The sequence below is a fragment of the Pristiophorus japonicus genome, unplaced genomic scaffold (genome assembly GCF_044704955.1).
Source record: "Pristiophorus japonicus isolate sPriJap1 unplaced genomic scaffold, sPriJap1.hap1 HAP1_SCAFFOLD_288, whole genome shotgun sequence".
NCBI lineage: Eukaryota > Metazoa > Chordata > Chondrichthyes > Pristiophoridae > Pristiophorus > Pristiophorus japonicus.
Window position 1 is genome coordinate 654,445 of NW_027252646.1, and position 20,493 is coordinate 674,937.

The window sequence follows — 20,493 nt, forward strand, 5'->3', positions numbered from 1 at the left end:
TCCGTCTCTTCAATATTCGCCTCTCAACATCGATATATCGGGTCTTTCACGTAGTAAAACATCCCAAGGCAACTCAGTCACACTCTGTCCCAATCTCTCTGTCTCTCTCAGTCTCTCTGTGCCTCTGTGTATCTTTCTCAGTCTCTCTCTCTCTGTCTTTCTTTCTCACTCTCTCTCTGTCTCTCAATCACTTTGTCTCTCTGTCTCTCTCTCTCTCTCTCTCACTCACGCTCTCTCTGTTTCTCTCTCTTTTTCAGTCTCTCTCTCTGTCTCTCTATCACTTTCTCTCTGTCGCTCACTGTCTCTCGAGCCGGAAGGGGTTAGAGAGGGGGAAGGGGAAAGTCAGAAGGGAAGGGAGAGAGAGAGAGAGAGAGAGGGAGGGGAGAGATTGAGGAGTGAGTGGAGAGAGAGGAGCGGAGAGTGGGAAGGGGAGAAAGTGGGGGAAAGGAACAGGGAGAGGGAAGGAGTGAGTGAGGGGGGAAGGCGAGAGAGAGAGAGAGAGAGACAGAGAGATGGAGAGAGAGAGGAGCGTGTCAGTAGTTGTTATTACATCGATAGTCCACTAGGTGGGGGTCTATTAGAGGAAGAGAGAGGGAAGGGGAGAGTGAGGTGAAGGAGTGAGAGAGAGGGAAGGGGAGAATGAGAGGAAGGAGTGAGAGAGAGGGAAGAGGCGAGTGAGGGGAAGGAGTGAGAGAGAGGGAAGGGGAGAATGAGAGGAAGGAGTGAGAGAGAGGGAAGAGGCGAGTGAGGGGAAGGAGTGAGAGAGAGGGAAGGGGAGAGTGAGGGGAAGGAGTGGGAGAGAGGGAAAGGGAGAGTGAGAGGAAGGAGTGAGAGAGAGGGAAGGGGAGAGTGAGGGGAAGGAGTGAGAGAGAGGGAAGGGGAGAGTGAGAGGAAGGAGTGAGAGAGAGGGAAGAGGTGAGTGAAGGAAAGGAGTGAGAGAGAGGGAAGGGGTGAGTGAGGGGAAGGAGTGAGAGAGAGGGAAGGGGAGAGTGAGGGGAAGGAGTGAGAGAGAGGGAAGGGGAGAGTGAAGGGAAGTTGTGAGAGAGAAGGAAGGGGAGAGTGAGGGGAAGGAGTGGGAGAGAGGGAAGGGGAGAATGAGAGGAAGGAATGAGAGAGAGGGAAGGGGAGAGTGAGGGGAAGGAATGAGAGAGAGGGAAGGGGAGAGTGAGGGGATGGAGTGAGAGAGAGAGACGGGGAGAGTGAGGGGAAGGAGTGAGAGAGAGGGAAGGGGAGAGTGAGGGGAAGGAGTGAGAGAGAGGGAAGGGGTGAGTGAGGGGAAGGAGTGAGAGAGAGACGGGGAAGAGGAGAGACAGAGGGAACAACAACAATGATGTATATTTATATAGCGCCTTTAACGTAGTGAAACGTCCCAAGGTGCTCCACAAGAGGATTATGGGATAAAAATTTGACACCGAACCACAAAAGTAGAAATTAGCGCAGGTGAAGAGGTCGGTTTTAAGGAGAGTCTTCAAGGAGGAAAGAGAGGTAGAGAGGCGGAGAGTTTTAGGGAGGGAGTTCCAGAGCTTGGGGCTCAGGCAACAGAAGGCCCGGCCACCGATGGTGGAGCGATTATAATCAGGGATGGTCAGGAGGGCAGAATTAGAGGAGTGCAGACATCTCGGGGGGTTGTGGGGCTGGAGGGAATTCCAGAGATAGTGAGGGGTGTCAGGCTGGAGGAGGTTACAGAGATAGGGAGGGGTGTAGGGGCCATGGAGGGATTTGTAAACAAGGATGAGAATTTTGAAATCGAGGCGTTGCTTAACCGGGAGCCAATGTAGGTCAGCGAGCACAGGGGGTGATGGGTAAGTGGGACTGGGAGCGAGTTAGGACACGGGGCAGCGAGCACAGGGGGAGATGGGTGAGCGGGACTCGGTGCGAGTTAGGACACGGGGGCAGTGAGCACAGGGGGTGATGGGTGAGCGGGACTGGGCGTGAGTTAGGACACGGGGTAAGCGAGCACAGGGGGTGATGAGTGAGCGGGACTCGGTTTGAGTTAGGACACGGGGGCAGCGAGCACAGGGGGTGATGGGTGAGTGGGACTGGGAGCGAGTTAGGACACGGGGCAGCGAGCACAGGGGGAGATGGGTGAGCGGGACTCGGTGCGAGTTAGGACACGGGGCAGTGAGCACAGGGGGTGATGGGTGAGTGGGACTCGGTGCGAGTTAGGATACGGTGTCAGTGAGCACAGGGGGTGATGGGTGAGCGGGACTAGGTGTGAGTTAGGACATGGGTCAGTGAGCACAGGGGGTGATGGGTGAGCAGGACTTGGTGCGAGTTAGGACATGGGTCAGTGAGCACAGGGGGTGATGGGTGAGCGGGACTCGGTGCGAGTTAGGACACGGGGGCAGCGAGCACAGGGGGTGATGGGTGAGCAGGACTGGGTGCGAGTTAGGACACGGGGGCAGCGAGCACAGGGGGTGATGGGTGAGTGGGACTCGGTGCGAGTTAGGACATGGGGCAGCCGAGTTTTGGATCACCTCTAGTTTACGACGGGTAGAATGTGGGAAGGAGTGAGAGAGAGAATCAGTGAATCATAAACATTTACAGCATGGAAGGAGGACATTCCGGCCCATCGTATCCACACCGGCCGACCAAGAGCTACCCAGCCTAATCCCACTTTCCAGCTCTCGGTCCGTAGCCCTGTAGGTTATGACACTCCAAGTGTACATCCAAGTACTTTTTAAATGTGGTGAGAGTTTCTGCCTCTACCACCCTTTCAGGCCGTGAGTTCCAGACCCCCACCACCCTCTGGGTGAAGACATTTCCCCTCAAATCCCCTCTAAACCTCCCCCCAATTAATTTAAATCTGTGCCCCCTGGTTATTGACGCCTCTGCGAAGGGGAAATAGGTCCTTCCTATCCACTCTATCCAGGCCCCTCATAATTTTATACACCTCAATTAAATCTTCCCTCAGCCTCCTCTGTTCCCAGGAAAACAACCCCAGCCTATCCAATCTTTCCTCATGGCTAAAGTTTTCCAGTCCCGGCAACATCCTGGTAAATCTCCTCTGCACCCTCTCCAGTGCAATCACATCCTTCCTGTAATGTGGTGACCAGAACTGCACGCAGTACTCCAGCTGTGGCCTAACCAGTGTTGTGTACAGTTCGAGCATAACCACAGGGCGGGGGTAAGGTGTGCATTTAATAAATTTGGTGAATTTACAGAGTGCCCTCCGAGGGTCAAACCGATGTGGCCGTGGGATTCATTATTTGTGGAAAATCCCAACTGGATCATCTTGTGTCCATTGCCGCATCTTGAGCCTAAAACCAGCGAAGGCAGGAACTGGGAAATGTCAGGATATCACAGGAAGGATGTGATTGCACTGGAGAGGGTGCAGAGGAGATTTACCAGGATGTTGGCGGGACTGGAGAATTTTAGCGACGAGGGAAGATTGGATCGGCTGGGGTTGTTTTCTTTGGAACAGAGGAGGCTGAGGGGAGACCTCTATTCCTTCACCCAGAGGATGGTGGGGGTCTGGAACTCACGGCCTGAAAGGGTGGTAGAGGCAGAAACCCTCACCACATTTAAAAGGTACTTGGATGTGCACTTGAAGTGCCGTAAGCTACAGGGCTACGGACCGAGAGCTGGAAAGTGGGATCAGGCTGGGATCATATCATCATCATCGGCAGTCCCTCGGAATCGAGGAAGACTTGCTCCCACTCGAAACATGAGTCCTGAGGTGACTGAACAGCCCAATACGGGAACCACAGTCCCTGTCACAGGTGGGACAGATAGACGTTGAGGGAAGGGGAGGGTGGGACTGGTTTGCCGCACGCTCCTTCCGCTGCCTGCGCTTGGTCTCTGCACGCTCTCGGCGACGAGACTCGAGGTGCTCAGCGCCCTCCCGGATGCACTTCCTCCACTTCGGGCGGGACTGGTCTTTGGCCAGGGACTCCCAGGTGTCGGTGGGGATGTTGCACTTTATCAGGGAGGCTTTGAGGGGTGTCCCTTGTAACGTTCCCTCTGCCCACCTTTGGCTCGCTTGCCGTGAAGGAGTTCCGAGTAGAGCGCTTGCTTTGGGGAGTCTCGTGTCTGGGACATGCGGACTATGTGGCCCTGCCCAGCAGATAGCTCTTGGTCGGCTGGTGTGGACACGATGGGCCGAAATGGTCTCCTTCCCTGCTGTAAGTTTCTATGAGTCAATGATATATCGGTGTCTCTGAGACTGGATGTGGAAAAGGTGGGATACAGACTGGGGGTGGGAAGTGAAAGTGCTGTGGGCAGATTGTAAAGTGCAGAGTGAGTGGTTCCTGTTGATGGTGTCGGCCTGTCGTCGATTGACGGTCAATTCAGTAACAGAAGCCAAAATTGAGTAGGCCCCAGTGAGATTTGAACCCACGACCCCTGATTTACAAGACCAGTGCTCTAACCCCTGAGCTATGGAGCCACCTGTAACATCAGCTCCTGTTTACATCTTACTATTGTTAACAAGGAGGTGGGGCCCGAATAATCATTCTTGGTGATTCATCCCTGAACATTCACAGAATCTTACAGCACACAAGGAGGGCCATTCAGCCCATCGTGTCTGTGTCTGCTCTGTGAGAGAGATTCGTGCTTGGAAGTTGTAAAAGGAGGGAGAGAGGGAATGAGTGGGAGAGGGAATGGGAGAGAGAGGGGGAAGGAGTCAGCCAGAGGGGAATGGGAGAGAGCGGAATGGGAGAGCGCGAGAGGGGGAGGGGAGTGAGATGGGAAGTCGAGAGAGGGAGGAGGCAGGGGAGAGAGAAAGGAAGGGGAGAGAGAGGGAGTGAGAAGGGGAGAATCTGAAGAGAAAGGCAAAAGAGGGAGAGTGAGGAGTGAGGGGAGGGAGCAGAAGGAGAGAGAGGGGAAGGGGAGAGAGAGAGGGGAAGGGGAGAGAGAGATGGAGAAAATGAGATCGCTGGAAAGTGAGAGAGGAGTTAAAAAAAAAATGTAGAGCTGGTCGTGATCTGGAAAGCAAAGGGACAGGGAAAGGTGTGAGGGGAGCCTGTCGTTGCAGGATCAATCTCAGAGCTGTTTAATATTTATAATTAAAGCCCTTGTTAATTGACAGTGAATTTAATTACTGAGCTAATTTTGAGTAGGCCCCAGTGAGATTTGAACTCACGACCCCTGGTTTACTAGACCAGTGCTCTAACCCCTGAGCTATGGAACCACCTGCCCTGGGCTGTGGGTCATTCCCCAGTTAGTGCTGTGTGTTTGAAGAATGAGGAGGGGTCAGTGAAATGCTCAGATTGTGTCTCATCCCCCAGACTCCTGCCTCCGTCTCTTCAATATTCGCCTCTCAACATCGATATATCGGGTCTTTCACGTAGTAAAACATCGCAAGGCAACTCAGTCACACTCTGTCCCAATCTCTCTGTCTCTCTGTCTCTCTGTCTCTTTCTGTCATGTATGTGTGCTTGGGGTTACTAGCCACCAGGTGGGGCCACTGTCGGAGGTCATTGGGCTGTACACACGCGTGTGTGGCCTAGGTATAAAAGGCCAGCCATCTTGTAATGTAATCACTTTGGGCCCTAATAAAGTAGAGCCAGGTGTGTACCTGTTCGGAGTTTACAGTAATCTGTCTGTTGAGTTATTGCACACACAACACTTTCTCACTCTCTCTGTCTCTCTCACACACTCTCACTTTCTCTCTGTGTGTCTCTCGAGGGGGAAAGGGAGAGAGGGGAAGGGGAGAGAAGGGGAAGGAGTGGGGAGAGAATGAAAGTAGAGAGGGAAGGGGAGAGAGGGGAAGGGGAGAGAGGAGGGGAAGGAGTGGGGAGAGAATGAAAGTCGAGAGGGAAGGGGAGAGAGGAGAGAGAGGGGAAAGAGGGAGAGTGAGAGGGGAAGGGGAGAGCGAGGAAAGGGAAAGAGAGAGAGGGGAAGGGGAAAGAGAGGGAGGGGAAGGAGAGAGAGGGGTGGTGAGAACAGGGAGGGGAAGGAGGGAGAGACGGGAAGGAGAGAGGATAAGAAAGAAGAATGAGTGAAAAAAAGATGCAGAATGGGTCATGATGGGGAAGGGAAAGAGAGATTTTTAATGTGGGAGAGAGAGTAAACCAGGATGAGAAGAGGAGAGGGGAGCTGTAATTCCAGGGTCGGTCTCAGAGCTGTTTAATATTTATAATTACCGGAACCAATGTCCTAGGGGAAGTGTTTGCTAGTGCTGTTGGGGAGGAGTTAAACTAATATGGCAGGGGGATGGGAACCAATGCAGGGAGACAGAGGGAATCAAAAAGGAGGCAAAAGCAAAAGACAGAAAGGAGATGAGGAAAAGTGGAGGGCAGAGAAACCCAAGGCAAAGAACAAAGAGGGCCACTGTACAGCAAAATTCTAAAAGGACCAAGGGTGTTAAAAAAACAAGCCTGAAGGCTTTGTGTCTTAATGCAAGGAGTATCCACAATAAGGTGGATGAATTAACTGTGCAAATAGATGTTAACAAATATGATGTGATTGGGATTACGGAGATGTGGCTCCAGGATGATCAGGGCTGGGAACTCAACATCCAGGGGTATTCAACATTCAGGAAAGATAGAATAAAAGGAAAAGGAGGTGGGGTAGCATTGCTGGTTAAGGAGCAAATTAAGGCAATAGTTCAGAAGGACATTAGCTTGGATGATGTGGAATTTATATGGGTAGAGCTGCAGAACATCAAAGGGCAAAAAACGTTAGTGGGAGTTGTGTACAGACTTCAAACAGTAGTAGTGATGTTGGGGAGGGCATCAAACATGAAATTAGGGGTGCGTGCAATAAAGGTGCAGCAGTTATAATGGGTGACTTTAATATGCACATAGATTGGGTTAACCAAACTGGAAGCAATACGGTGGAGGAGAATTTCCTGGAGTGCATAAGGGATGGTTTTTTAGACCAATATGTCGAGGAACCAACTAGGGGGGAGGCCATCTTAGACTGGGTGTTGTGTAATGAGAGAGGATTAATTAGAAATCTCGTTGTGCGAGGCCCGTTGGGGAAGAGTGACCATAATATGATGAAATTCTGCATTAGGATGGAGAATGAAACAGTTAATTCAGAGACCATGGTCCAGAACTTAAAGAAGGGTAACTTTGAAGGTATGAGGCGTGAATTGGCTAGGATAGATTGGCGAATGATACTGAAGGGGTTGACTGTGGATGGGCAATGGCAGACATTTAGAGACCGCATGGATGAACTACAACAATTGTACATTCCTGTCTGGCGTAAAAATAAAAAAGGGAAGGTGGCTCAACCGTGGCTATCAAGGGAAATCAGGGATAGTATTAAAGCCAAGGAAGTGGCATACAAATTGGCCAGAAATAGCATCGAACCCGGGGACTGGGAGAAATTTAGAACTCAGCAGAGGAGGACAAAGGGTTTGATTAGGGCAGGGAACATTAAGGCGGATTGCAAAAGTTTCTATAGGTATGTAAAGAGAAAAAGGTTAGTAAAGACAAACGTAGGTCCCCTGCAGTCAGAATCAGGGGAAGTCATAACGGGGAACAAAGAAATGGCGGACCAATTGAACAAGTACTTTGGTTCGGTATTCACTGAGGAGGACACAAACAACCTTCCGGATATAAAAGGGGTCGGAGGGTCTAGTAAGGAGGAGGAACTGAGGGAAATCCTTATTAGTCGGGAAATTGTGTTGGGGAAACTGAAGGTCGATAAATCCCCAGGGCCTGATGGACTGCATCCCAGAGTACTTAAGGAGGTGGCCTTGGAAATAGTGGATGCATTGACAGTCATTTTCCAACATTCCATTGACTCTGGATCAGTTCCTATGGAGTGGAGGGTAGCCAATGTAACCCCACTTTTTAAAAAAGGAGGGAGAGAGAAAACAGGGAATTATAGACCGGTCAGCCTGACATCGGTAGTGGGTAAAATGATGGAATCAATGATTAAGGATGTCATAGCAGTGCATTTGGAAAGAGGTGATATGATAGGTCCAAGTCAGCATGGATTTGTGAAAGGGAAATCATGCTTGACAAATCTTCTGGAATTTTTTGAGGATGTTTCTAGCAGAGTGGACAAGGGAGAACCAGTTGATGTGGTAAATTTGGACTTTCAGAAGGCTTTCGACAAGGTCCCACACAAGAGATTAATGTGCAAAGTTAAAGCACATGGGATTGGGGGTAGTGTGCTGACGTGGATTGAGAACTGGTTGTCAGACAGGAAGCAAAGAGTAGGAGTAAATGGGTACTTTTCAGAATGGCAGGCAGTGACTAGTGGGGTACCGCAAGATTCTGTGCTGGGGTCCCACTGTTTACATTGTACATTAATGATTTAGACGAGGGGATTAAATGTAGTCTCCCCAAATTTGCAGATGACACTAAGTTGGGTGGCAGTGTGAGCTGCGAGGAGGATGCTATGAGGCTGCAGAGCGACTTGGATAGGTTAGGTGAGTGGGCAAATGCATGGCAGATGAAGTATAATGTGGATAAATGTGAGGTTATCCACTTTGGTGGTAAAAACAGAGAAACAAACTATTATTTGAATGGTGACAGATTAGGAAAAGGGGAGGTGCAAAGAGACCTGGGTGTCATGGTACATCAGTCATTGAAGGTTGGCATGCAGGTACAGCAGGCGGTTAAGAAAGCAAATGGCATGTTGGCCTTCATAGCGAGGGGATTTGAGTACAGGGGCAGGGAGGTGTTGCTACAGTTGTACAGGGTCTTGGTGAGGCCACACCTGGAGTATTGTGTACAGTTTTGGTCTCCGAACCTGAGGAAGGACATTCTTGCTATTGAGGGAGTGCAGCGAAGGTTCACCAGACTGATTCCCGGGATGGCGGGACTGACCTATCAAGAAAGATTGGATCAACTGGGCTTGTATTCACTGGAGTTCAGAAGAATGAGAGGCGACCTCATAGAAACGTTTAAAATTCTGACGGGTTAGACAGGTTAGATGCAGAAAGAATGTTCCTGATGTTGGGGAAGTCCAGAACCAGGGGTCACAGTCCAAGGATAAGGGGTAAGCCATTTCAGACCAAGATGAGGAGAAACTTCTTCACCCAGAGAGTGGTGAACCTGTGGAATTCTCCACCACAGAAAGCTGTTGAGGCAAGTTCACTGAATATATTCAAAAAGGAGTTAGATGAAGTCCTTATTACTCAGGGCATAAAGGGGTATGGTGAGAAAGCAGGAATGGGATACTAAAGTTGCATGTTCAGCCATGAACTCATTGAATGGTGGTGCAGGTTAGAAGGGCCAAATTGCCTACTCCTGCACCTATTTTCTATATTTTGCTAATTACAGCCCTTGTTAATTGACAGTGAATTTAAATATTGAGCTAATTTTGATTTCGTTCTAGTGAGATTTGAACTCACGACCACTGGTTTACAATGCCAGCTCTCTAACCCCCTGAGCTACAGAGCCACCTGTTTTTGGAAAAACACGGGAAGGAGCAGGAAAGAGAGGGGAAGGGAAAAGAGAGAGTGGAAGGAGTGAGAGAGAGGGGGAAGGGGAGAGAGAGGGAGGGGAAGGGGAGAGAGAGAGTGGGGAAGGAGTGAGAGAGAGGGGGAAGGGGAGAGAGAGGGAGGGGAGAGAGTGGAAAAGGGGAGAGAGGGGAAGGAGTGAGAGATGGGGAAAGAGAGATAGCAGGAGAGAGGGTAAAAAGATGCAGAACAGATTGTGATGGGGAAGGAAGAGAGAGGTTTGGAAGGGTAGAGAGAAGCCTGTTTTTCAAGGGTCGGTCTCAGAGCTGTTTAATATTTATAATTTAAGCCCTTGTTAATTGACAGTGCACTTAAATACTGAACTAATTTTGAGTAGGCCCCAGTAAGATTTGAACTCACAACCCTGGTTTATTGGACCAGTGCTCTAACCCCTGAGCTATGGAGCCACCTGCTCTGAGAAAGACAGGGGAAGGAGCAGGAAAGAGAGGGGAAGGGAAAAGAGAGAGTGCAAGGAGGAAGAGAGAGGGGAATTGTCATTTATTCAACCAGCATTTTAACCCATGTCTCATCTGACCAAAGTTGTACACTATGAGAACATTGACCACAAGGGGGTGAACTTGTGGGAGACACTCCTAACCTGGATCTTCAGGTATAAAAGTGGAAGCTCCACCCACTTCCATCACTTGAGTGCTGTGGAATAAAGGACAGGTCACAGACTGACCTTCTCTCAAGCATGGGCCTCGTGTGCATTTATACTGTGCAGTAAGGACGTATCAGGGAAGGGGAGAGAGAGAGAGGAGAGAGAGAGGGGAAGGGGAGAGAGAGGGGAAGGAGTGAGAGAGAGGGAAGGGGAGACAGGTAGGAAGAGTGAGGGGAAGGGAGAGGGAAGAGGGGGTAAGTGGAGAGAGTGTCTGGAATGGTGGGGAGAGAGTGGAAGGAGTGAGAGAGGGAAGGGGAGAGAGGGGGAAGGAGTGGTTAGCGGACAGAGGGGTTAGGGAGAGAAGTAAGATAGACGAGGAAGGAGAGAGAGGAAGGAGTGGGGAAAGAATGAAAGTAGAGAGGGAAGGGGAGAGCAAGAGGAGTGAGAGGGTGAGGCAAGGGAAGGGGGGAGAGGGGAATGAGTGAGAGACGGGGAAAGCGAGATAGCGGGAAAAAGATATAGAACAGGTCGTGATGAAGAAGGGAGAAAGAGATTTGGAAGGGGAAAGAGAATCAAGAAGAGGAGAGGGGGAAGGGAGCCTGTTGTTGCAGAGTCGGTCTTGGAGCTGTTTAATATTTATAATTAAAGCCCTTGTTAATTGAAATACTGAGCTAATTTTGAGTAGGCCCCAGTGAGATTTGAACCCACGACCCCTGGTTTACAAGACCAGTGCTCCAACCCCTGAGCTATGGAGCCACCTACTCTGTGAAAGACAGGGGAAGGAACAGGAAAGAGAGGGGAAGGGAAAAGAGAGAGTGCAAGGAGTGAGAGAGAGGGGGAAGGGGAGAGAGAGAGTGGGGAATGGGGGGAAGGGGAGAGAGAGTGGATGGAGTGAGAGATATCAATGGAAATTGACACGGGTGCATCCGTGAGTGTAATAGCGGAGTCGCTGTACATCGACAAATTGCGTGATTTCCAGCTTGAATGAGATGAGGAGTCCAAGTCATGTTTGACTATAAATACTCATCTATGCCGAAATCAATTTAATAGGCTACCGTTTGGAGTGTCTTCCGCCCCTGCCATATTCCAAGGGGTGATGAACCAGATTTTGCAAGGTATTGAAGGGTTAGTATGTTATTTAGATGACATACGAATTTCAGCATCAAATAGACAAATTCACAATAACATATTGAATGAAGTCCTCAAAAGGCTTGAGAAGCACAGAGTGCGCGTGTCTGCTCGTAAGTGTGAGTTATTTAAAAACTCAGTGGAGTACTTAGGGTACAGAGTAGACAAAGATGGTTTACATCCAACCATGGGAAAGCTGGATGCAATTAGAAATGCACCGACTCCCAGGGTGTGGCAAAGGCTACATATTGATTTTGCTGAGTTAGAAGGACAACAATTGTTCATTGTGATTGATAGCCATTCGAAGTGGGTTGAGGTGTTTCCAATGTGGAAAATAACAACAAGTAAAACAGTGGACATTTTACGAAAATTATTTTCTTCATTTGGCCTCCCTGAAGAAATTGTTTCAGATAATGGACCACAATTTCGTTCAGAAGAATTTGCACAATTCACGAGCAAAAATGGTGTGAAACATACCAAGGTTCCACCATACCATCCTGCTTCGAATGGTGCAGCAGAACACACTGTACAAATTGTAAAACGTGTCCTCATAAAACAAATGTTAGATCCAAATCCAAGGAAACGACAATTGTCATTGGATCACTAATTGGTTAATTTTTTGATTCCATATTGAAATACTCCTCATACAACTACTGGTCGAACACCAACAGAGTTGTTTCTCAAACGACAGCCACGAACCAGATTCTCGTTGTTAAAGCCAAATTTGGCACAGTCCGTAGAAGAGACACAATTAAGACAGAAAGAGAAGCATGATAGAGGTAGAGTAAAAGAGAGAAGTGTGAAATTGAACCAGAAGGTGAGAGTGAAGAACCATCACCATAAATGTTTAAAGTGGTTACCAGGAAGAGTGGTGAAGATATGTGGTCCTCGCACATATTTGGTAAAGATGTTTGATAATGGACAGGTTAGGTTTGTTCATATTGATCATATTTTACGTACAGACATGGAAGGAGTTGAAGGTGGGAATGATTCAATTATTTCTGACTTATCAGATAGTTTTGATACACCAGTAGCAAATCCTAAATCCAATGTACTGGAAACAAATCCAGGAGAGAATCAGAATGAAAGTCTGAGTCCGAGTCAGGAAAACAAAGAGCCTGACGTTAGAGTGAGTTCAAATGAAAATCAAGGAAATTCCGTGAGGAAAACGTTCTTCAGGATGAGCCTCGAATGAGTGTGAAATCGACACCATGTTTGGAAGGTTCTGTTCGAGAAGGAAGGAATCCTCTTCGAAACAGAAAACAAGTGGTAAAGTTAAATTTGTAAATATGGAAAAAAGAATAAGTTTATATCCTGTGTTATGTATAAACATGAAAATTATGTATGATGTTTGTTATAATAACTTCTTCATTGAGGAGGGAGAAGTGTAATGTCTGTAAGCTTGTAATGTTTATAGCTCCACTCTGTGGATGTGGACGTATTGTGTACTGCAACTGCATAGTTAATAATAAACAGAACCAGGCAGATTTCCGGAGGCTTCTGAGAGAGCAGCGTAACATGTTGGAAGCTGTGTGTGCTTGTGCTCTGTGACTATATCACAGTGAGATAGCGGAAAAGGGAGAGAGGGGTAAAAAGATGTAAAATGGCAAAGGCAGATGGAGAGACAGTGAGGGAGCCTGTTGTTCCAGGGTTGGTCTCGGAGTTGTTTAATATTTATAATTAAAGCTCTTGTTAATTGACAGTGAATTTAAATACTGAGCTAATTTAGAAAAGGCCCCAGTGAGATTTGAACCCACAACCCCTGGTTTACAAGACCAGTGCTCTAACCCCTGAGCTATGGAGCCACCTGCTCTGGGCTGTGGGTCATTCCCCAGTTATTGTTGTGTGTTTGAAGAATGAGGAGGGGTCAGTGAAACGCTCAGATGATGTCTCATCCCCCAGACTCCTGCCTCCGTCTCTTCAATATTCACCTCTCAAACATCGATATATCGGGTCTTTCACGTAGTAAAACATCCCAAGGCAACTCAGTCATACTCTGCCTCAATCTCTCTTTCTCTCTCTGTCTCTGTCTCTCTCTCTCTGTCTCTCTATCACTTTCTCTCTGTCGCTCACTGTGTCTCGAGCCGGAAGGGGTCAGAGAGGGGCAAGGGGAAAGTCAGAAGGGAAAGGAGAGAGAGAGAGAGAGAGAGGGAGGAGAGAGATTGAGGAGTGAGTGGAGAGAGAGGAGCGGAGAGTGGGGGAGTGGAGAAAGAGGGGGAAAGGGACAGGGAGAGGAAAGGAGCGAGTGAGAGGGGAAAGGGGAGAGAGAGAGAGAGAGGGAGATGGAGAGAGAGATGAGTGTGTCATTAGTTGGTATTACATCGATAGGTCACTAGGTGGGGCTCTATTAGAGGAAGAGAGAGGGAAGGGGAGAGTGAGGGGAAGGAGTGAGAGAGTGGGAAGGGGAGAGTGAGGGGAAGGAGTGAGAGAGAGAGGAAAGGGGAGAGTGAGGGGAAGGAGTGAGAGAGAGGGAAGAGGAGAGTGAGGGGAAGGAGTGAGAGAGAGAGACGGGGAGAGTGAGAGGAAGGAGTGAGAGAGAGGGAAGTGGAGAGTGAGGGGAAGGAGTGAGAGAGAGACGGGGAAGAGGAGAGACAGAGGGAACACCAACAATAATGTATATTTATATAGCGCCTTTAACGTAGTGAAACGTCCCAAGGTGCTCCACAGGAGGATTATGGGATAAAAATTTGACACCGAGCCAGAAAAGTAGAAATTAGCGCAGGGGACGGAGGGAGGTTTTAAGGAATGTCTTGAAGGAGGAAAGAGAGGTCGAGAGGTTTAGGGAGGGAGTTCCAGAGCTTGGGGCCCAGGCAACAGAAGGCATGGCCACCGATGGTGGAGCGATTATAATCAGGCATGGTCAGGAGGGCAGAATTAGAGGAGTGCAGACATCTCGGGGGGTTGTGGGGCTGGAGGAGGTTACAGAGATAGGGAGGGGTGTCGGGGCTGGAGGAGGTTACAGAGAGAGGGAGGGGTGTTGGGGCTGGGAGAGGTTAGAGATAGGGAGGGGTGTAGGGGCTGGAGGAGATTACAGAGATAGGGAGGGGCGAGGGCCATGGAGGGATTTGGAAACAAGGATGAGAATTTTGAAATCGAGGTGTTGCTTAACCGGAAGCCAATATAGGTCACCGAGCACAGTGGGTGATGGGTGAGTGGGACTGGGTGTGAGTTAGGACACGTGGCAGGGAGCACAGTGGGTGATGGGTGAGTGGGACCCGGTGCGAGTTAGGACACGGGGCAGTGAGCACAGTGGGTGATGGGTGAGTGGGACTCGGTGCGAGTTAGGACACGGGGCAGTGGGTGAGCGGGACTTGGTGCGAGTTTGGACACGGGGCAGCGAGCACAGGGGGTGATGGGTGAGCGGGACTCGGTGCGAGTTAGGACACGGGGCAGTGAGCACAGGGGGTGATGGGTGAGCGGGACTTGGTGCGAGTTTGGACACGGGGCAGTGAGCACAGGGGGTGATGGGTGAGTGGGACTTGGTGCGAGTTTGGACACGGGGCAGCGAGCACAGGGGGTGATGGGTGAGCGGGACTCGGTGCGAGTTAGGACACAGAGCAGCCGAGTTTTGGATCACCCACAGTTTATATTGGGCAGAATGTCGAAAGAAGTGTGAGAGAGGGGGAAGGGGAGAGGATACAGAGTGTGGCAAGAGAGGAGAGGGAAATGAGCAAGAGACGGAGAAAAGGGAGAGAGTGTGTAAGAGACACAACAAGGAGGAGAGGGGAGCCTGTTGTTCCAGGGACAGTATTGGAGCTGTTTAACATTTATAATTAAATTCCTTGTTAATTGAGGGTGAATTTAAATACTGAGCTAATTTTGAGTGAGCCCTACTGAGATTTGAACCCACGACCACTGGTTTATCAGACCAGTGCTCTAACCCCTGAGCTATGGAGCCACCTGCTATGGGAAAGACAGGGGAAGGAGCAGGAAAGAGAGGGAAAGGGAAAAGAGAGAGTGGAAGGAGTGAGAGAGAGGGGGAAGGGGAGAGAGTGGCGAAGGGGAGAGAGAGGGGAAGGGGAGAGAGAGGGAAAGGGGAGAGAGAGAGAGTGGAAGAAGTGAGAGAGAGGGGGTAGGGGAAAGAGAGTGGGAGGGGAAGGGGATAGGGAGACAGGGCGGAGGAGAGAGCAGTTCGAGCAGTCAGTCGAGGAGGCGGGAGCTCGGAGCAGCGCGAGTCCGGGGTCGGCGAGAGGCCTATAAAGGCCAGCGGGAGCTCGGAGCAGTCAGTCGAGGAGGCGGGAGCTTGGAGCAGCGCGAGTCCGGGGTCGGCGAGAGGCCTATAAAGGCCAGCGGGAGCTCGGAGCAGTCAGTCGAGGAGGCGGGAGCTCGGAGCAGCGCGAGTCCGGGGTCGGCGAGAGGCCTATAAAGGCCAGCGGGAGCTCGGAGCAGTCAGTCGAGGAGGCGGGAGCTCGGAGCAGCGTGAGTCCGGGGTCGGCGAGAGGCCTATAAAGGCCAGCGGGAGTCGAGCAGTTCGAGCAGTCAGTCGAGGAGGCGGGAGCTCGGAGCAGCGCGAGTCCGGGGTCGGCGAGAGGCCTATAAAGGCCAGCGGGAGTCGAGCAGTTCGAGCAGTCAGTCGAGGAGGCGGGAGCTCGGAGCAGCGCGAGTCCGGGGTCGGTGAGAGGCCTATAAAGGCCAGCGGGAGCTCGGAGCAGTCAGTCGAGGAGGCGGGAGCTCGGAGCAGCGTGAGTCCGGGGTCGGTGAGAGGCCTATAAAGGCCAGCGGGAGTCGAGCAGTCAGTCGAGGAGGCGGGAGCTCGGAGCAGCGCGAGTCCGGGGTCGGCGAGAGGCCTATAAAGGCCAGCGGGAGTCGAGCAGTCAGTCGAGGAGGCGGGAGCTCGGAGCAGCGCGAGTCCGGGGTCGGCGAGAGGCCTATAAAGGCCAGCGGGAGCTCGGAGCAGTCAGTCGAGGAGGCGGGAGCTCGGAGCAGCGTGAGTCCGGGGTCGGCGAGAGGCCTATAAAGGCCAGCGGGAGTCGAGCAGTTCGAGCAGTCAGTCGAGGAGGCGGGAGCTCGGAGCAGCGCGAGTCCGGGGTCGGCGAGAGGCCTATAAAGGCCAGCGGGAGTCGAGCAGTTCGAGCAGTCAGTCGAGGAGGCGGGAGCTCGGAGCAGCGCGAGTCCGGGGTCGGCGAGAGGCCTATAAAGGCCAGCGGGAGTCGAGCAGTTCGAGCAGTCAGTCGAGGAGGCGGGAGCTCGGAGCAGCGCGAGTCCGGGGTCGGCGAGAGGCCTATAAAGGCCAGCGGGAGTCGAGCAGTTCGAGCAGTCAGTCGAGGAGGCGGGAGCTCGGAGCAGCGTGAGTCCGGGGTCGGCGAGAGGCGTACCGGTGCAGCTACAGGGAGAAGGCAAAAAAACAAAGGTGACGTCACAGCCTAGGGGGTAAGTGATTGGCTGGTGATTGGTGAGTAGTTTTTCTTTTTCTTATATTGGTCAGTAACTTTTAACATTGTTATTACCAGTTTAAGTGTATCTAAGGGTTAAGTCATGGCAGGAGAGCTCGGTCGGGTGTTATGCTCCTCCTGTACCATGTGGGAACTCAGGGACACTTCCGGTGTCCCTGACGACTACGTGTGTGAGAAGTGTATCCGCCTCCAGCTCCTGACGGTCCGCGTTGCGGAATTGGAGCTGAGGGTGGATTCACTCTGGAGCATCCACGATGCTGAGAATGACGTGAGTATCACGTGTAGTGAGTTGGTCTTACCGCAGGGAAAGGGTCCACAGCCAGATAGGGAATGGAAGACCAACAGGAAGAGTAGAGCAAGGAAGGTAGTGCAGGGGTCCCCTGCGGTCATCCCCCTGCAAAACAGATACACCGCTTTGGGTACTGTTGAGGGGAATGACTCATCAGGGGAGGGCAGCAGCAGCCAAGTTCATGGCACCGTGGCTGGCTCTGCTGCACAGGAGGGCAAGAAAAAGAGTGGGAGAGCGATAGTGATAGGGGATTCAATTGTGAGGGGAATAGATAGGCGTTTCTGCGGCCGCAACCGAGACTCCAGGATGGTATGTTGCCTCCCTGGTGCAAGGGTCAAGGATGTCTCGGAGCGGGTGCAGGACATTCTGAAATGGGAGGGAGAACAGCCAGTTGTCGTGGTGCACATTGGTACCAACGACATAGGCAAAAAAAGGGATGAGGTCCTACGAAACGAATTTAAGGAGCTAGGAGCTAAATTAAAAAGTAGGACCTCAAAAGTAGTAATCTCGGGATTGCTACCAGTGCCACATGCTAGTCAGAGTAGGAATCGCAGGATAGCGCAGATGAATACGTGGCTTGAGCAGTGGTGCAGCAGGGAGGGATTCAAATTCCTGGGGCATTGGGACCGGTTCTGGGGGAGGTGGGACCAGTACAAACCGGACGGTCTGCACCTGGGCAGGACTGGAACCAATGTCCTAGGGGGAGTGTTTGCTAGTGCTGTTGGGGAGGATTTAAACTAATATGGCAGGGGGATGGGAACCAATGCAGGGAGACAGAGGGAAACAAAAAGGAGCCAAAAGCAAAAGACAGAAAGGAGATGAGGAAAAGTGTAGGGCAGAGAAACCCAAGGCAAAGAACAAAAAGGGCCACTGTACAGCAAAATTCTAAAAGGACAAAGGGTGTTAATAAAACAAGCCTGAAGGCTTTGTGTCTTAATGCAAGGAGTATCCGCAATAAGGTGGATGAATTAATTGTGCAAATAGATGTTAACAAATATGATGTGATTGGGATTACGGAGACGTGGCTCCAGGATGATCAGGGCTGGGAACTCAACATTCAGGGGTATTCAACATTCAGGAAGGATAGAATAAAAGGAAAAGGAGGTGGGGTAGCATTGCTGGTTAAAGAGGAGATTAATGCAATAGTTAGGAAAGACATTAGCTTGGATGATGTGGAATCTATATGGGTAGAGCTGCAGAACACCAAAGGGCAAAAAACGTTAGTAGGAGTTGTGTACAGACCTCCAAACAGTAGTAGGGATGTTGGGGAGGGCATCAAACAGGAAATTAGGGGTGCATGCAATAAAGGTGTAGCAGTTATAATGGGTGACTTTAATATGCACATAGATTGGGCTAGCCAAACTGGAAGCAATACGGTGGAGGAGGATTTCCTGGAGTGCATAAGGGATGGTTTTCTAGACCAATATGTTGAGGAACCAACTAGGGGGGAGGCCATCTTAGACTGGGTGTTGTGTAATGAGAGAGGATTAATTAGCAATCTCATTGTGCGAGGCCCCTTGGGGAAGAGTGACCATAATATGGTGGAATTCTGCATTAGGATGGAGAATGAAACAGTAATTTCAGAGACCATGGTCCAGAACTTAAAGAAGGGTAACTTTGAAGGTATGAGGCGTGAATTGGCTAGGATAGATTGGCGAATGATACTTAGGGGGTTGACTGTGGATGGGCAATGGCAGACATTTAGAGACCGCATGGATGAAGTACAACAATTGTACATTCCTGTCTGGCGTAAAAATAAAAAGGGGAAGGTGGCTCAACCGTGGCTATCTAGGGAAATCAGGGATAGTATTAAAGCCAAGGAAGTGGCATACAAATTGGCCAGAAATAGCAGCGAACCTGGGGACTGGGAGAAATTTAGAACTCAGCAGAGGAGGACAAAGGGTTTGATTAGGGCAGGGAAAATGGAGTACGAGAAGAAGCTTGCAGGGAACATTAAGGCGGATTGCAAAAGTTTCTATAGGTATGTAAAGAGAAAAAGGTTGGTGAAGACAAACGTAGGTCCCCTGCAGTCAGAATCAGGGGAAGTCATAACGGGGAACAAAGAAATGGCGGATCAATTGAACAAGTACTTTGGTTCGGTATTCACTAAGGAGGATACAAACAACCTTCCGGATATAAAAGGGGTCAGAGGGTCTAGTAAGGAAGAGGAACTGAGGGAAATCTTTATTAGTCGGGAAATTGTGTTGGGGAAATTGATGGGATTGAAGGCCGATAAATCCCCAGGGCCTGATGGCCTGCATCCTAGAGTACTTAAGGAGGTGGCCTTGGAAATAGCGGATGCATTGACAGTCATTTTCCAACATTCCATTGACTCTGGATCAGTTCCTATGGAGTGGAGGGTAGCCAATGTAACCCCACTTTTTAAAAAAGGAGGGAGAGAGAAAACAGGGAATTATAGACCGGTCAGCCTGACCTCAGTAGTGGGTAAAATGATGGAATCAATTATTAAGGATGTCATAGCAGTGCATCTGGAAAATGGTGACATGATAGGTCGAAGTCAGCATGGATTTGTGAAAGGGAAATCATGCTTGACAAATCTTCTGGAATTTTTTGAGGATGTTTCCAGTAAAGTGGACAAAGGAGAACCAGTTGATGTGGTATATTTGGACTTTCAGAAGGCTTTCGACAAGGTCCCACACAAGAGATTAATGTGCAAAGTTAAAGCACATGGGATTGGGGGTAGTGTGCTGACGTGGATTGAGAACTGGTTGTCAGACAGGAAGCAAAGAGTAGGAGTAAACGGGTACTTTTCAGAATGGCAGGCAGTGACTAGTGGAGTGCCGCAAGGTTCTGTGCTGGGGCCCCAGCTGTTTACATTGTACATTAATGATTTAGACGAGGGGATTAAATGCAGTATCTCCAAATTTGCGGATGATACTAAGTTGGGTGGCAGTGTGAGCTGCGAGGAGGATGCTATTAGGCTGCAGAGTGACTTGGATAGGTTAGGTGAGTGGGCAAATGCATGGCAGATGAAGTATAATGTGGATAAATGTGAGGTTATCCACTTTGGTGGTAAAAACAGAGAGACAGACTATTATCTGAATGGTGACAGATTAGGAAAAGGGAAGGTGCAACGAGACCTGGGTGTCATGGTACATCAGTCATTGAAGGTTGGCATGCAGGTACAGCAGGCGGTTAAGAAAGCAAATGGCATGTTGGCCTTCATAGCGAGGGGATTTGAATACAGGGGCAGGGAGGTGTTGCTACAGTTGTACAGGGCCTTGGTGAGGCCACACCTGGAGTATTGTGTACAGTTTTGGTCTCCTAACTTGAGGAAGGACATTCTTGCTATTGAGGGAGTGCAGCGAAGGTTCACCAGACTGATTCCCGGGATGGCGGGACTGACCTATCAAGAAAGATTGGATCAATTGGGCTTGTATTCACTGGAGTTCAGAAGAATGAGAGGGGACCTCATAGAAACGTTTAAAATTCTGACGGGTTTAGACAGGTTAGATGCAGAAAGAATGTTCCCAATGTTGGGGAGGTCCAGAACCAGGGGTCACAGTCTGAGGATAAGGGGTAAGCCATTTAGGACCGAGATGAGGAGAAACTTCTTCACCCAGAGAGTGGTGAACCTGTGGAATTCTCTACCACAGAAAGTAGTTGAGGCCAATTCACTAAATATATTCAAAAGGGAGTTAGATGAAGTCCTTACCACTCGGGGGATCAAGGGTTATGGCGAGAAAGCAGGAAGGGG

At 50.1% G+C, this 20,493-nt stretch overlaps 5 non-coding genes across 5 annotated transcripts; all 5 read right to left on the reverse strand.

Moving 5' to 3' along the window:
* Window positions 1-4,314: 4,314 nt before the first annotated feature.
* Window positions 4,315-4,387, reverse strand: trnat-ugu (transfer RNA threonine (anticodon UGU)). The gene has a single exon. It is a non-coding gene; the product is annotated as a tRNA-Thr (tRNA).
* Window positions 4,388-5,058: 671 nt separating this feature from the next.
* On the reverse strand, window positions 5,059-5,131 carry trnat-agu (transfer RNA threonine (anticodon AGU)). Its single transcript has one exon. It is a non-coding gene; the product is annotated as a tRNA-Thr (tRNA).
* A 4,568-nt stretch (window positions 5,132-9,699) lies between these two features.
* Window positions 9,700-9,771, reverse strand: trnai-aau (transfer RNA isoleucine (anticodon AAU)). Its single transcript has one exon. It is a non-coding gene; the product is annotated as a tRNA-Ile (tRNA).
* Window positions 9,772-10,648: 877 nt separating this feature from the next.
* On the reverse strand, window positions 10,649-10,721 carry trnat-ugu (transfer RNA threonine (anticodon UGU)). Its single transcript has one exon. It is a non-coding gene; the product is annotated as a tRNA-Thr (tRNA).
* Window positions 10,722-12,825: 2,104 nt separating this feature from the next.
* On the reverse strand, window positions 12,826-12,898 carry trnat-ugu (transfer RNA threonine (anticodon UGU)). The gene has a single exon. It is a non-coding gene; the product is annotated as a tRNA-Thr (tRNA).
* Between the last annotated feature and the right edge of the window lie 7,595 nt (window positions 12,899-20,493).